The sequence below is a fragment of the Euprymna scolopes genome, chromosome 16 (genome assembly GCF_053919585.1).
Source record: "Euprymna scolopes isolate OS-2025 chromosome 16, ASM5391958v1, whole genome shotgun sequence".
In the NCBI taxonomy this organism is placed as follows: Eukaryota; Metazoa; Mollusca; class Cephalopoda; order Sepiida; family Sepiolidae; genus Euprymna; species Euprymna scolopes.
In genome coordinates this window covers 83,959,883-83,975,251 of record NC_136497.1, presented here as the reverse complement: position 1 = coordinate 83,975,251, position 15,369 = coordinate 83,959,883, and positions in this window count along the sequence as shown.

Sequence of the window (15,369 nt, the reverse complement as noted above, 5' to 3'; positions counted from 1 at the left end):
GTTCGATGTGTGCGCTGTAAGGTGCATTTGTATATGACCTGTTGTAAAATTTAACATGCATCGAGCTGCATAAATAAATGGATTAGTATAAATAAAGAGTGTAATATAAGTGAATAAACATTTCTTCCATTTATACACACATGCATACACACACGTATACATTCATACGCACGCACACACACACGCCCACACACACACATATATATATATAATTTAATATAGACCAACATTAGTTTTTAATTTATTCTTTTCATTGTTTTGTCGCTAGAGTATATATCCGATATATATATATATATATATATATATATATATATATATATATATATATTTCTCTATCCTATCACATTATCTGTTCAACAAATCATGTTTTTTTTGCTTTTTGTTTTTTTACATGGAGGTCACCACTTATCAAGGTCCGGAAGCCACTCGGGGATAAAGATTATTGCGTGTACAGTAATCAATGGGATGGTATCGTAGTAATCGTTAGAATTGGAGATTTGATAAAGTGTCTTACTGAAGTGAGCGGTTCATCAGAAATTTGTTTATGTTGAACTTGAAGACATCCAAGTTGTAATCAGGTGGGAAACAGGCAAACGGAAGAGAGTTCCAATCATGTTTTCGTATTTTGTTAACCCTACTTCCCGCATTCATCATTCTCTAAGAAGGTGATATAGTCATACATTTCCAAATTGTATTGTGGTAAAAGGTAATGCAATACATATGCTTAGACTTGAATGTCGACTAACCAATTCTATAACCGAGATTGGTTTCTATTACATCAACGTCGTCGCATTTTTACCCAAATGAAAGGTATTTACCGAAATTTTACACAATGAACTTATAGCGGCACATATTCATAGCTGTTATCGACATAGGAATGATTCTCTGCAAATATGTCCCACAAATAACTTTCTCAACTGGCCGGGTCTATTAAATACACGAAACACGAAGAACCATCGTGCATTAATCTGCCTCTTTAGGTGCCCCTTCGTCGTCATTATTCCTGGTGACACTTCGCATATCTCCCGACCTACCAAGCCTACAGGATATTCAATAAAACTTCTTGATACCCCGAACATGGGCATTTTAAATTTGATCATTTAGAATAGTTTAATAATAAAGTAAATAGATTTATTCTACTATTATCAGGCGGCCCGGAGTTTCCCAGTCATAAAATACGCATAAATATTATATTTTAATTCATACAGAAACTGAGACGTGTGCATAGGGGTATTATTATCTTTTCTTTTTAAACAGTTCACTTCTTGTGAGTACACACAAAAATACGTGAGCTGAGATCGAAACCAAAGCCTAAAGCCAAGTATGATAACCATTAGACCAGCTTGACACAATTTTTAAAAAGTATTTGAACCCCCTATTTATTCTATAAATAAGGAATCTGTCACGTGAACGATTCACGTATGGGCATTCGTGAAACAGTTGACAAACAGATAAACATCTAATTACCCCCCACGTTCCAATTTTTCAATTTTGACGCCTGGGCATTCTTTTATTCGGATGAAGACCGATTAAAATCTTTTCCACGTGTTCGAATACTCTATATACTGAATTTCGAGTGTGTATATCAAACATTCGTTGAGTATATAGGTTAAGAAGTGTCCTCACACACATGCATTCCAACCTTTATAGATATATAGATAAATATATTTTATTCTAATATAGTTCTGTGAGAGTTTTGCCAATTTCTAATTTTAATAGCTAGTTGATTAGAATGAGTGTGTTATGTTAAACTCGTGATTGAATGTGGTCAAATTTGTGCTTATTCTTGCATTAAATACTGATTCCTATCAATATTTCACGAAAAAACACCCGTCTAGCTGAATCCACTGTGAAAAATTTCCCCCACTCTATATCTGTGCCTAAATCAAAACGCGGATTCCATGAACAAAGCTTCTTTCTTAGAACTGCACGCCTGTGGAACTCTGTTTCGTCTGCCTCCTTCCCACCGAACTACAGCTTGGATGTCTTCAAGTCCAACGTTAACAAATTCCTAATGAACCGCCCCCTTAAGTAAACACTTCATCAAATCTCCACACTAACGTACTATACTTGCAATAACCCTTATCCCTGAGTGGCTTCCGGGCCTTGATAAGTGGTGATCACTGTGTAAAAAAATATCTAACTGTGCATTGAACGAATACCATAATACTTTATCTGGTGCACCTTATCATAACAAAGATCTATACAAAATTACAGCCAAATCCGCTCAGTAGTGTCTGATAAAATTTCTACAGTAAATGTAACTAATCCCTACTAATACCTAACTGTGCATATCATAATACTTAGTTCGATGCACATTCTCATAACAAACATCCATACAAACTTTCAGTCAGATCCGCCCAGTAATTTCCAAGAAAAAGTGAAACGGGCAGGCAGGCAGACAGACAAACAGACAAACTAAGAGAAATATTATATAGACTCTGGAGATTTATTTGCAAAGCAATAGAAGTAAAACAAAGGTTTATTAGTCCAACTCGAGAGACAAGCCGCATTTGGCCACTTCATACCAAGCACAATATATACTATCATATTCGAACAGCTTATCCAACTCTATTATCTGCATTCGAATGCATTAACCATTTTCTTCTCTCCCCACCCCCGACTCTTCAGAAAACGAAGCATATGCCAAAGTCCGACATAGTAAACTCTAGTGTCACATCTTTGGAATTGCCTTGCAGCTAACTGATTTCGACACCTCTGTAGATGTCAATTGAGAATAAAGTTTTGCCGTTTTTTTTTTTTTTTTTTTTTTTTTTTGTCTTTAAAGCGTATATGTCTGACTCGGGAAATATTGAAAACCAAGTCTCAGATCTTGCGAACTTGCTCTAGGCCTATCTGATTTATGTAGTGTGTATATATATATATATTTTTAATAAAAAGTATTATATGTAAAAATCCATGCTTTGCAGAACAAAGGATCATCTAAGTAGTTTCTTTTTGATGTACTTAAAGAATGTTTAAATCAATAATCGGATTTAGAAACAACTGGTTCCATCAATGATGCATTCTCGACACTTATAATTCTATCAGCACTGTTTTTAAGTTACAATCTCGGAATTTTTACTTTTTAAACTCTTTTTTTCATCCCTATACAAGTCATATTGCTATTTGGAACGTAAGGAGTTACTATCTAGGGTCGTGTCTAACAGGAGACTGTGAAGAGTTGAGCAGCTACATGTCCGTTCGCATTACATTTAAATGTCTGTAGCTTAGTACACTCAGGGAAGCAGGAAACAGAGAGGGACTGCCAAAGTCTATTAGAGTATAAAGCTTTACTGAATTTATGGTCCTCGGCAGTAAAGGGGTGGGATTTTGCTGCTTGTCAGGTTAGTCGGGAGTATGTCCGTCAAGGGGGCGTAAGTACCTTGAGTTCACCAGGACACGTTCCATTAAAGCAATTGCAAAACAAGCACATGGATGCAACATTACAGTGATGGAACAGGGGTTAGAGCTTAGCCGATAGTGTGAAATCTATTAGGTTTGAGATTGTCTAAGAGGGAAAGATTAGGGGTAGATGCACTAGCCCAGATGTGGCAACAACATGTTATGCATATGCGAATTGTGGCTTTATAAATATTTATGATACTCTCTAATATAAGTATATTTTGCAAAGTACAGGGACTCCACTTTCTTTGCTGCAGCATTGGCAATGTCTTCAATATATTTTTTTCTAATTTATGTTGTGGAAATGAGATGTGCATTGTTATCTATTTAGGCATCGCTTATTTTAACCCCAAGATTTAAAGATGCGTTGAATTTGTTTTTGTTTTTTTTTTAAATTTTCTAATTACTGTAAAATCGCTATGCAAACATTGAAAAGGTACATTTAATGCGAAGACCATTATATGAGTAGATCTTTCTAAATATTTTTTCTCAAATATTTTCCTTGTAATTGATTGAAAATTGCATGACAACTAAAGATTTGTTCTGATTTTAAAACAAAGCCGATTTGTATTAGGTTGACAAGAAGATTCTTGCATAATTTTTAATTTTGATTTCAAATAATGTTTCTTAAAGGTTTCCTGTATAATATCTTTATTTCATATAACATTTCAAAGAGCCTTTTTCGTTCCATATAATCCTTCTAATGACAAACGTTTTAAAACAATTATGTCTGCTTTTCAGAACTTTCAATACAAGATGAAAACAAAGCAAATTCGAGAAATTTTCTTATTTCAATTCAAGCTAGGCCGAAAAGCTGCTGAAATAGCTCGTGATATCAACGAAGCGTTTGGCTCAGCAACTACTACTGAACGCACAGCACAATGGTGGTTTAAGAAATTTTGTGGCGGCGACGAGAGTTTTGAAGATGGTGAGCGTAGTAGTCGGCCATCGGATATTGACAACGATCAATTAAGAGCCTTAGTCGAAGCCAATCCATGCACAATTGTTCAAGAACTTGCGTTTGAATTAGATCTAAGACATCCGGCGATTTCCAACCACTTGAAAGAGAGTGGAAAGACAAAAAAATTATAATTAAGTGTCTCGCGAATTGAACGACGACCCCCCCCCAAAAAAAAAACGCCGTTATGAAATGCCATCTTTTCTTTTTCGCAAGAAGAACGACATGTTTGTCGACCAGGTTGTGACTTGCGATAAAAAGTGGGGGTTTTACGACACCGGCGATGCTCAACTCAGTGGTACCTATGTGTGAATCCGTTGAAAATCTTTTCAAGAAGAAAAACAAAACAATTATTTTAAAATCGGCAACGAGCAATCTCCTCCCAACATAAATGCAACGTAAAAAGATTATAATATCCAGACTAATCTAATTTTTTTTCGAAATGTTTACTATTTCTTTACCACTAACGCTCAATCCAACTATTAACGGTGTAAACTTGTCGTAATCGCCTAAAAAATGTTAGAGCCCGCCGCCTAAAAGCAAAGAAACTTTCAGAATCTATCTTATATTGAAGAATAAAATGTTTTTGCTTACCTACTTTAAAACGCTAGAATGTGTCAGAAATTTTATGTTTTATATGTGTAAACTCTAAATTCTAAAATACATCGTTTTAGATTGCATTTCATTTGTTTACAATTATCACTATTGTGTTTATTAGAATTTCTTTTCTTTGCAAAACCGGTTTTATTTCATTTAAATATTTTGCAGGTACTTAGTAATATACTGTACTTTATAAAATTGTGAATGCTTGTTTCTTGTTTTGTTCCCCCTTTTCTTTTCTTTTCGCCACTTTGCAATTAGAAAATTTTGCTTTGAAAGGCAATAAGGAATTATTATACTTCTACGCCTTATACTAATTCATCCAAAAAGAAAATTGCAATTTTTCCATTTTTAGACGATTGCATGCAAACAGCCCGAAAAACTTTGTGCTAAAAATATATAAAACGATATAACATCCCACCTGCTTATAAATCAATCTGTACTCCTATAAATTCGTTTGTGTGTGTGTGTGTGTGTGTGTATTGCTATTCATATTAAAAGTTCTTTTTTTCTATTTATTTACAAAGAAAATACAACTTTCTTATCTATGGGTCGTGGAATTGCATTCACTAGCAAAAGATCTAGCTGTTTGCATATTTACTTAAACATTCATTTTAATTAATCCCCTATTAGTTTCTTCGGTTTACTTATGGGATGGTCACCTTTAGTTACCTATTACATCTAATTATATTCATGTAGATATTCTACATGATTTATACTTGCATAATATTTGCGTAAAAAGTTTATAGTAAACACAAAACTGTTTCCATATATATTTGTGTATACGTATATATTTTTGTTAAAAAATTTTGCCTACGAAACTCCTCCTAGAGTTTTTGGTCTACATACATGAAACTTCATATATAAGGTATTTGAATCAGTGCGAAACTTTATATTTGGGTTTTAGCCCGGAATAATCGTTGCAAAAGTGTGAAAATTAAAAAAAAAGAAATTTGCCAGGTGAAGGTCGAACGCCGGCATTACGAATGCATAACGTAGTAGCTATTGGTTCATGTTTTAATTTTTAGCCTTGAAGTAAACAGGTCTTCATAACCCAGCCAATGACGGCAGAAATACATCATGAGCTGAACATTTTGGTTTCGATTCTCGGTGGTGGCGCACGAGTCTTTATTTTTACACTTATTCAATCATTACTGTATATTGCGTCCAATATAATTTATAATATAAATCTTACCTGTCTGTTTAAATGTATGTATGCATGTGTCTATGTTTGTCTGCCTAAAACTTTCGAAATAGGCGACAGGTTTTCAAGAGATCGGTACCGTTTTGAAGCGCGACCCTTCTGATGACAAATATCGAAAAATTGGCTAAAAGGATTAATTACTTAACTCTCAACTGGACACGTTTCTACCAGGAGGGGTCGCTTTATCTGCCAATATTTTGAAAGTCATCCTCTCTTTTCGACTGACCAGCCTTAATTCAAACCTATGTCACTTCCAGTTCGGTGATGGGCGCAATTTTTTTTTCACATTCTGTTCCTCCTTCGGGGTGCGGGTTCGAGCATGCCTGCCTACTACCACTTTTTTATTTTTTGCTCAACATGCACCTCCAAACACCCGGACAACGCCATGCATCCAGGCTAGTTTAACATAAAATGATCATCTCTTCAGACCAGACAGTGTTTGAAGAATATGAAAACAACTTTGTTTATTTTAAAACTGGGTTATGTTAATATTCCTGGTCAACCTTAGTATAATATTTGCCAATGTTATAAAATACTTACTCCTTCCTATAACTGACTCTAAGCTTTGGACTTAATACAAAAAATAATGCGATAATATATGGCTTTATGACTTTACCGATCGGACTTAGGGTTAGTGGCAGAAGATTTTGACAACTGCTCTAAAGTTTGAATTACCCAGGAAAAGGCAACCATTTAACGTTAACTTTATATGTGCAACTACTCTCCACACTCTAAATCGTAATTTTTTTTTCAATGTGCTCATATACAATTGCCTGAAAATGTAGAATATCATTTTTTTAGGAAAGGGGACTTCTAATGTAGATATAATCTCATTTTTAATGTCACAAACACCTAAATGTTAAGCTCATCCTGCTATTTCCATGCATGGTTTTCCCTTGTGCTAAAGCCAAAAGAGTACAATATAATATTACTTCAGAGATATGTGCCAGACAACTATCAAACCCTAGACGCCAGAAAAATAAAAAGGAACAACTTTTCTGAGCATTTAAAAGATTTAAATATTAAACTGTGAACTCTCTATGCGGCCTCATATAGGCGTTTAGCAAATAGATGTGAAAAGAATTTCAAAAGGCTACCCGTTGTAACCCGTTCACTTAGAATGAGTGCTTTATGTCAAATTGATTGTAGAATATGGTTAAATTAATATTCCTCCTTGCATTAAATACTAATCGATTTTAATCCCTATTAATCCCTGTGTATCGGACGGATACCATAATACTTTGTTCGCTGCACATAATCCTTACAACGGTCCATGCAAAATTTCACCCAGATTTGATCAGTAGTTTCCAAGAAAAAATGAAACTTAAATACTATCCCTATTAATCCCTAACTGTTCATCGACCGAATATTATAATACTTAGTTCGCTGTAGCATAATCGTCAATGCAGAATTACAGTTACATAGGGCCAGTTGTTTCTGAGAAAAGTTAGACTTCCATACTCGTCCATATTAATCCTTATAATCCCTGAATGTGCATCGAACAGATATCATGATACCTAGTTTGCTGCACTTTGTCATAACAAAAGGTCATAAATATTTGCCAGATCGGTTCAGTGGGTCTCAACAAAAGTAGAATAGTTACACAGACAAATAGACAGATAGACAGAATAAGATAAATCTTATTTATAAATTTCACTATGTCTTTATCTGTCTGTCTCCATTTTTCAAAGTACATCTCCACTTAAACGCAGGTCCATTGCGTTAACTGACCGTGTATGGCTGTCTATTTGCCTGTGTAAGAAACGGTCTGCAAAACTAGTCTGTTAACTTTGGTCTACATATTAAAACCTGATAGATTGGAAGAAATTAGATTTGTGTTTTAGTCGGTAAAAAAAACTGTTCGGATCAAAATTGTAAAAAAAAAAATGGAACTTGGCAAGCATAAGTAGACTTATAATGCACTTGTACGCATGTGCAAATATACATCTATATGTTAAAGTCCGACTATATTTAACTATTTCTTATATGTCTGACAATAGCTGAAACGTTACGGATGGAGCACTAAATGTTTCGGTTTCAATTTGTTCTCTCTCTCCCTCTCCCTCTCTCTCTCTCTCTCTCTCTCTATATATATATATATATATATATATATATATATAAGTAGAGGAATATATTGACTGTTTCAAAAAGCTAAGAGCAATGCGGAAATGACTGGAGCCACAAGAGGAAGGAAAGGAAAAACAACAACAAAAAAAAAATAGCCGCATATGTTCAAGTAGAGAAATGTCTAATTATTTATTCATTTACCTTTCTTTACCTTATTATATGCAACCACGTTACTGGTATGTCCGGTGTATATAAAGTTCCATACCACCAATGGACTTTATATACACCGGGCATGGACATACTAGTAACTTGGTTGCATATAATTATGTAATGAGAGGAGGTGTGATAAATGAATAAATAATTAGACATTTCTCTACTCAAACATACCCGTCTATTTGTTTGTTTGGTTTTTCTTTTCTTTCCTCTTGTGGCTCCGGTCCTTTCCGTATTGCTCCTGGCTTTTTAAAACCTTCAATATATATATATATATATATATATATATATATATATATATATATATATATATATATATAGAGAGAGAGAGAGAGAGAGAGAGAGAGAGAGAGAGAGATGTGTGTGTGCTTTTGTTATTGGCATTTTTAGCGATATTAACAACTTCGAAACGCTATAGTTTTTATTTTTTCCGCTAACTTAGCGATTTTTTAAGAACTATAAGCTCTTATTGTTATTCATATATATGAATAGATCACCCTTATTTTTTAGGGGACGTATTTATTTATTTTTTTATTATTATTAAATATGTTTTTACGTGCATGAAAGTATACCTATGTACACACGTGTTTCTAGTTTTTTAGCCTTCGTCAACACAGCTCAGAACCGAACTCGTGGCATCAGTATACACACACACACACACACACACATATATATATATATATATATATATATATATATACTTTTGAAACCACTACTATTTTTGTGTACAATATAATAATCAATAGAGAATTGGCTCCATAATAATAGATACGAATTCTGCGTAAATTAAAATAACATATTTAAGAGTATTTAACGACCAAACCACGCCGGACGACCTACTGGTGTAATATCGAAGACAGATTATATTCTGTCTTTCTCCTATCCTTTCATCTTTATTGCATTTGATTTCCTATCTTCATATTTTCGTATTTTCAGTTCTTTTCCCACCCTTATTTAAATGGAGTAAACAAAAGTTTCTCGCCCAGTAACATTTACCAAATTTGGAGTCTCAAACCAGGAATTACGAACCAAAAGAGATTTTTCTTCTCTGAATATTAAAAACAAAAAATTTAAAAAAAAAGATTTTTTTTCCTTTCTTATCCCGCTCTCCATGACTTTAACCAGATGTCCGTTGCCACAAATTTGTCACCATCTTTCACCGTTGTCTTCTGTTCATTCACAAGCAAAAACAAGAAAAAAAAGCACTAAGAAATCAAAATAAATTTAAAAACACTAGAGAGGAAAAACACACAAAAAAAATAAAAACAATGTTTTCAAGTTTCCTTTTTTTTTTAAATATATTATTATTATTATTATTATTATTATTATTTTTTAGCATTTATTTCTTCTCTTTCTCTTCTTGTTGGATGGTCTCCACCTTGAGGTGTCCATATGCAGTTTCCCCCTGACTCCTTCGACAAATACATCGCTGTCACAATCTGTCAGCAAGCATTGCTTCTGCGTCTTGTCTATTGGAGCAAAATCCATTCCACCACCGGCCATCGACCGACCGCCAAACCTTTCCTCAATTTCCCGCTCGCTCACCTGACTTGACTGAGTGGAGACTTTCATGTGTCCCGCAGGATGGTCGACTGTCATACTTTGTTATTTACCCGTGTTCTATTCTATCCTGCTTCGCGCTGCTTCTGTTTTGTTAGTAACTTCAAATCTACGGCTCGCCCCCATTTTTTATTTTTTTTAAATTTCTTTGATTTTTTTTTTGTTTGTTTTGTTTTTGTTTTTTGTTTTTTGCAACTGACATCTTTCATCTTGTCTTTTTGTTTTTTTCGTGCTTGAGCAGGTTCTTCTTCCTTAAAGGCTTCTGGATCCTTATATTAGAGACATTGGTATTTCAGCTTTGAATAGTCACAGTGATATTGTGTGAGATGAAGTGGCTCTTTGGAAGAAGACGAAGAAGAAGAAGAAGAAGAAGAAGAAGGAGAGGGAGAAGAAGAAAAAGAAGAAGAAGAAGAAGGAGAGGGAGAAGAATAATAATAAGAAGAAGAACAAGAAGAACAAGAAGAAGAGAAGAAAATGTAAATATTATAGTATGATAGTGTTCTCCCCGCTGTGCCTTTCTTTTCTTCCGACCCCTTTTCTTCTCCCTGTCTCCTTTTTATTCAGCATGTTCCATTCTTTTTTTTATGAAGTTGGTTTGCAAGAAGCGAAAAATACAAAGCCCAAAACCAGTTCTGTATTAAAATTTTTTTCTAATCTTCTAATAATGGTTTTTCTGTTATTCTTTATTATACCGTTTTCCCCCCAAATTCTTTTACGGCCTTTTATCTTTTGTATTTCCTTCAGCAATATCTTCCATATATATTTTTATAGATTTTTCTATTTCATTAATTTCATTTTATTAACCATGTAAATTTTTGTTCAGATAATTTCCTTCTTCTATTTTTAATGCTTCTTACATATTCAATCGTAATACATCTGTTCCCTTGCAATAATATCTAATTTTCGGATTTATTTCATCATCCGCAGTAACAACACCATGGGACATGACTTCGTGTAATTTTTGTACACTCTGTAATTTTTTGTACACTCCATTGGGGTTTTGTAATTTTATGCTGAGAGCCCTTTTCATAGAATACTAGAAATCGTAAGTATTACATACAGGGTATATAAAGACACAAATGCGTGTATTTACATGTATGTTTAAAGTACATAGTGCTTTGCCGTTTTGAGAGTAAAGAAACGTCCATGTAATATACTGCGGATCAATGTATCAATACGTGGTGTGTTTGCGAGAGTGTATAGTGAGTGTTAAACATACGCAATAAACATATGAGCATGAGATGGTTCTTTCAAACGGGCTTCTAACTCAAGTTCACAGAAGGTATGTATAATTAAAGGAATAAGAGTTCAACAGTAAACAGTCACATTTTTTGTACAATTTCCAATATAGCTTTATTTCAAATTTTTGACATCATGTTAAGTCGCAATTCTTAGTTCTCTTCGCTCGTCTTTACATCTTAAGTCATAACGTCCCTTGACTCGAGAGCCTAAAAGAGCCGATGTTATCGCTAAGCCAACAATTTTATAACTGAATAAAAAAAAAACCTGCACCGATCGGTCATTAACATAAAGTCAGTTGTTCCGAAACCCCAATTGCGTCATCTTTGACGTTTATAAATGAAATCATTTACATTGTTTATTGTTATCGCTTGTATATTGTGACTGGCGAATTTTTGGTCTGTAACATATTTATCTACTTGTCAAAACTGGCTTTTTAACATTCCTTGCATTAGCTATGCAAACTGCATTTTTATCTAGCTAACCTACTCGCTAACTATTGTAGGGCACCAATCTATTATATTACGGACTTATTATTTTATTCATAGTTAATATTTCTTGTAGTTTGAATAGGACCTTCAGAAAAAATAAAATTTGCTTGAGAATTCTACCCAGTCATGGTTAACAGACCAAGAAAAATCTACCCTCGTGTATTAAATAAAGAATTTAATTTGATATTCTATAAAGATTTCCCGAGTTTATCATAAACATTTTCTTGTTCAATAAGATGCACCTAGAGAAGTTCACAGATTACGTCGGCTAAAACGTTGTGAGAATAGCATCCAAGATGCGTAAAGTTATAATCCAAACTAGCGGGACATGTGGAAATTCCACAGGAGACTGATTCATATGTAATATATAGATGTTGGCATTCTGTAGATATTCAGCGTAAATGGAGTCGCTCTGATATTATTGTAGCTATTTTGTTAAAATTGCAAAAGTATTTATCCAAGGTAGCAGGGACACCCGGTTTAACAAGGTCGTAAAATACGCTTAAATATGATATTTTAATCCTTGCAGATTTCGTACATATTGTTATAGAGTAAATGTTCTATCGATTTTTATATATCATAAAGTTGCGATTTCAAAAATAAAAAATATATGTATATGACTTAGGTTCATCAGCTTGAATCGAAACCGAATCCCAAACTTATATATATATATATATATATATATATATATATATATATATATATAAGAGAAAGAAAATTAATACTATAAGTTGAACTTTAAAATCAAAATTTATTGCAAATTCTAGCAATGCTACAAATATAATTTGCTGATTTCTTTATGTCCTCTGATGAGAAGGATAATAAGAATATCATTCTTTGAAATTCCGCGGAATAAGGACTGTGTAAATTGTTTGTTGGAGTATTCAGTCGAACAATAAATTTTGATTGTAAACTTCAACTTACCGTTTTCATTTTCTTTCTGTTATAATAAGCTCTACTCTCTATTGCGTATTGAGCTTTTTTAATTCATTTTGGGATTAAATTTTCTATATATACATACTGTTATTTATATTAGTTTGAAGTTTACTATTGCGTATGCCAGGTAAACACTACATCCATTTGTTTATATTAATATATATATATATATATATATATATATATATATATATATATATATAACTTTAGTTCCTTCAACTATAATCGAAACCAAAATTCAAACTTATGAAGAATTCTTGATAAAATTATTTATAAAAGAAAATAGGTTACTAAAGTGACATCAGCTAAAATCGAAACCTAAGCCAAGACTTATGAAGAATTCTTGATAAAATTATTTAAAAAAACAGATCAGTGTCCTTAGCTATAATCAAAACCGAAACCAAAACTTATGAAGAATTCTTGGTAAAAATATTTATAAAAAAAATATAGATGACATAAGTGCCATCAACTATAATCAAAACCGAACCCTAAACTTCTGAAGAATTCTTGGTAAAATTATTTATTACAAGAAATGGAAGTGGATAACAATTAAACGACCCGAATGTAAGCGTGACACAGAAAATAACACACACGCTATCGTATTGATATATAGATAATATTATTTTCTTCTTTCTTCTTATGCGTTAATCCCGAGATAAGGTTAGGTTCACAATGTTGTTTGCCCATCACACGATTTTAGGTCTGGTTTCGATGAAGGTCGGCTTGTCAAAGATCTTTGTGCAGGTTGTCTGTCCATCTCATCGTCAATCTTGTTAGAAAGGCATCTGTTCCAATTCATGTTGCTTGTGAATGTTAAGCTGAGATGATCTCTCAGTTAGGCTTTTAGTAATCATGACTATCGGTAGTTGGGAAGATTTCTAGTAATTGTTAAAGATAGAAACTTAGTTTTATTAGCATGACATAATCATCTATTTAGGGCTACATTCTACGACAGACAGGAGGTTGTTTGACTTTTATTAAAGCTTTTTGCAAGTGAATAAGATATGTGTACATTTGGTTTTCCTTTATATCTATTATAGAGTATTCTGTAATCAGTAAATACACCAATCCCAGACATAATTTGATGCCTTTGTTGTTTCAGGTTGGATATACTTTTAGAAGCGAACAAATCATTCGCATACAATGGTTTCCAGGTCAAAGCTCAGTGTGGGTTCTTGGTGATGTAATTCATAACTAGGATAAGAAGTAACTGACAGAGGGCATATTTTAGTGTACTCTAATCATGATGGGGAAGTATTTAGAAACAGCAGCAACAGTTCAAACCATACTCTTTGATGAGCAAGCTAATTAGCTTCTTGTAGACATCATGGTGTTGCAACATGTATCAAATCACAGCATGTTACACATGGTTGAAGATTTTTTCCAGGGTAAATAAAAGCAATATGCATCTGTATCGATTTCTAAGCAGGCTTTTTCTATGAAAACCCATACAGCATAAATGGCATCTGTTGTGCCACAGAACTCTGCACCGATTTTGCGTAGTCGTAACAATCACCCATGTTCTGTGGTAAACAATTAACTGCAACACTTTAATTGGGTGTGATTTTGTTGATTATCGATTATGGATGACGTACCGAGAATCAAGCTACCTTCATTGATTTGAGAATTATTTTGCTAGGGATTCTATACGGATTTCAGAGTTCCAAAAATAATTTTTGAGCCGCATAAAGATCGAAGTTTGTATTAACCATAACATTGTGAAAATAACATCGAAGCTGAGAGCAGTAGTATAAAAGATGCAAATAATACAATCAATCTTCATCTCAAAATTCAGAAACATATTATTAGGGCTGTTACAACAGTATATTCTTTTCATTCTTTTGACTCTCGGGTATATATCCGACACAATTACACACACTGAATCAACCGAAAACCACATCACTCGATATAAAAATACAATATATTTACAGATATATACTCAAGCATCAAAACAAAATGAAAAGAATATGCTGTTGTCACAGCCCTTCATATTATCTACTTATTGCAATGATTTATGCATCTTTAAAATTTTCTGTCCGCCTATAAATTTAAGAGTTCAGATATTTAGATTTATTTTTAAAAAAATTTTTTCCATTTTTTCCCCCTCGTCAAACATTGAAGTTGTAAGTATTTTTTTCTAAATCGCCATTTTCTTCCTTTTATCATTACTCTTTGACTTTTTAACCTATCATTGAAAGTTCCTAAACAGAACTTTGACTTGTAGCCATTTTTCCTGTGTGTGACAATTCCATATTTCTAATTTTTTTCTTTTCACAATTTGACATTTTAAGATATTGTCCTTCTTTATTTTTCATTCATCGTTTTTTTAAGGTTCCTTAATTGCTTACAATTATTATTTTTATGTTTTGCTTTTCGAAATTTGGCCCTTTAAACGATTTTCTTTACTTTCTTTATTGTAAATTATTTTATCGTTAAAATTTTCCCAGGAATAGGATTTTTTTTTATCTTATCATTTTCTTTTTGTACTCAGTTACTCTCTCGTTGAATGTGATTTTTCTTAAACACACACACATACACATATATGCATAATATATGTATGCATGTACTATATATATATATATATATATATATATATATACATATATATATATATATATATATATATATATATATATATATATATATATATATATATATATATATATATACAATGCCGGCTAAAAAAAACTGCAGGT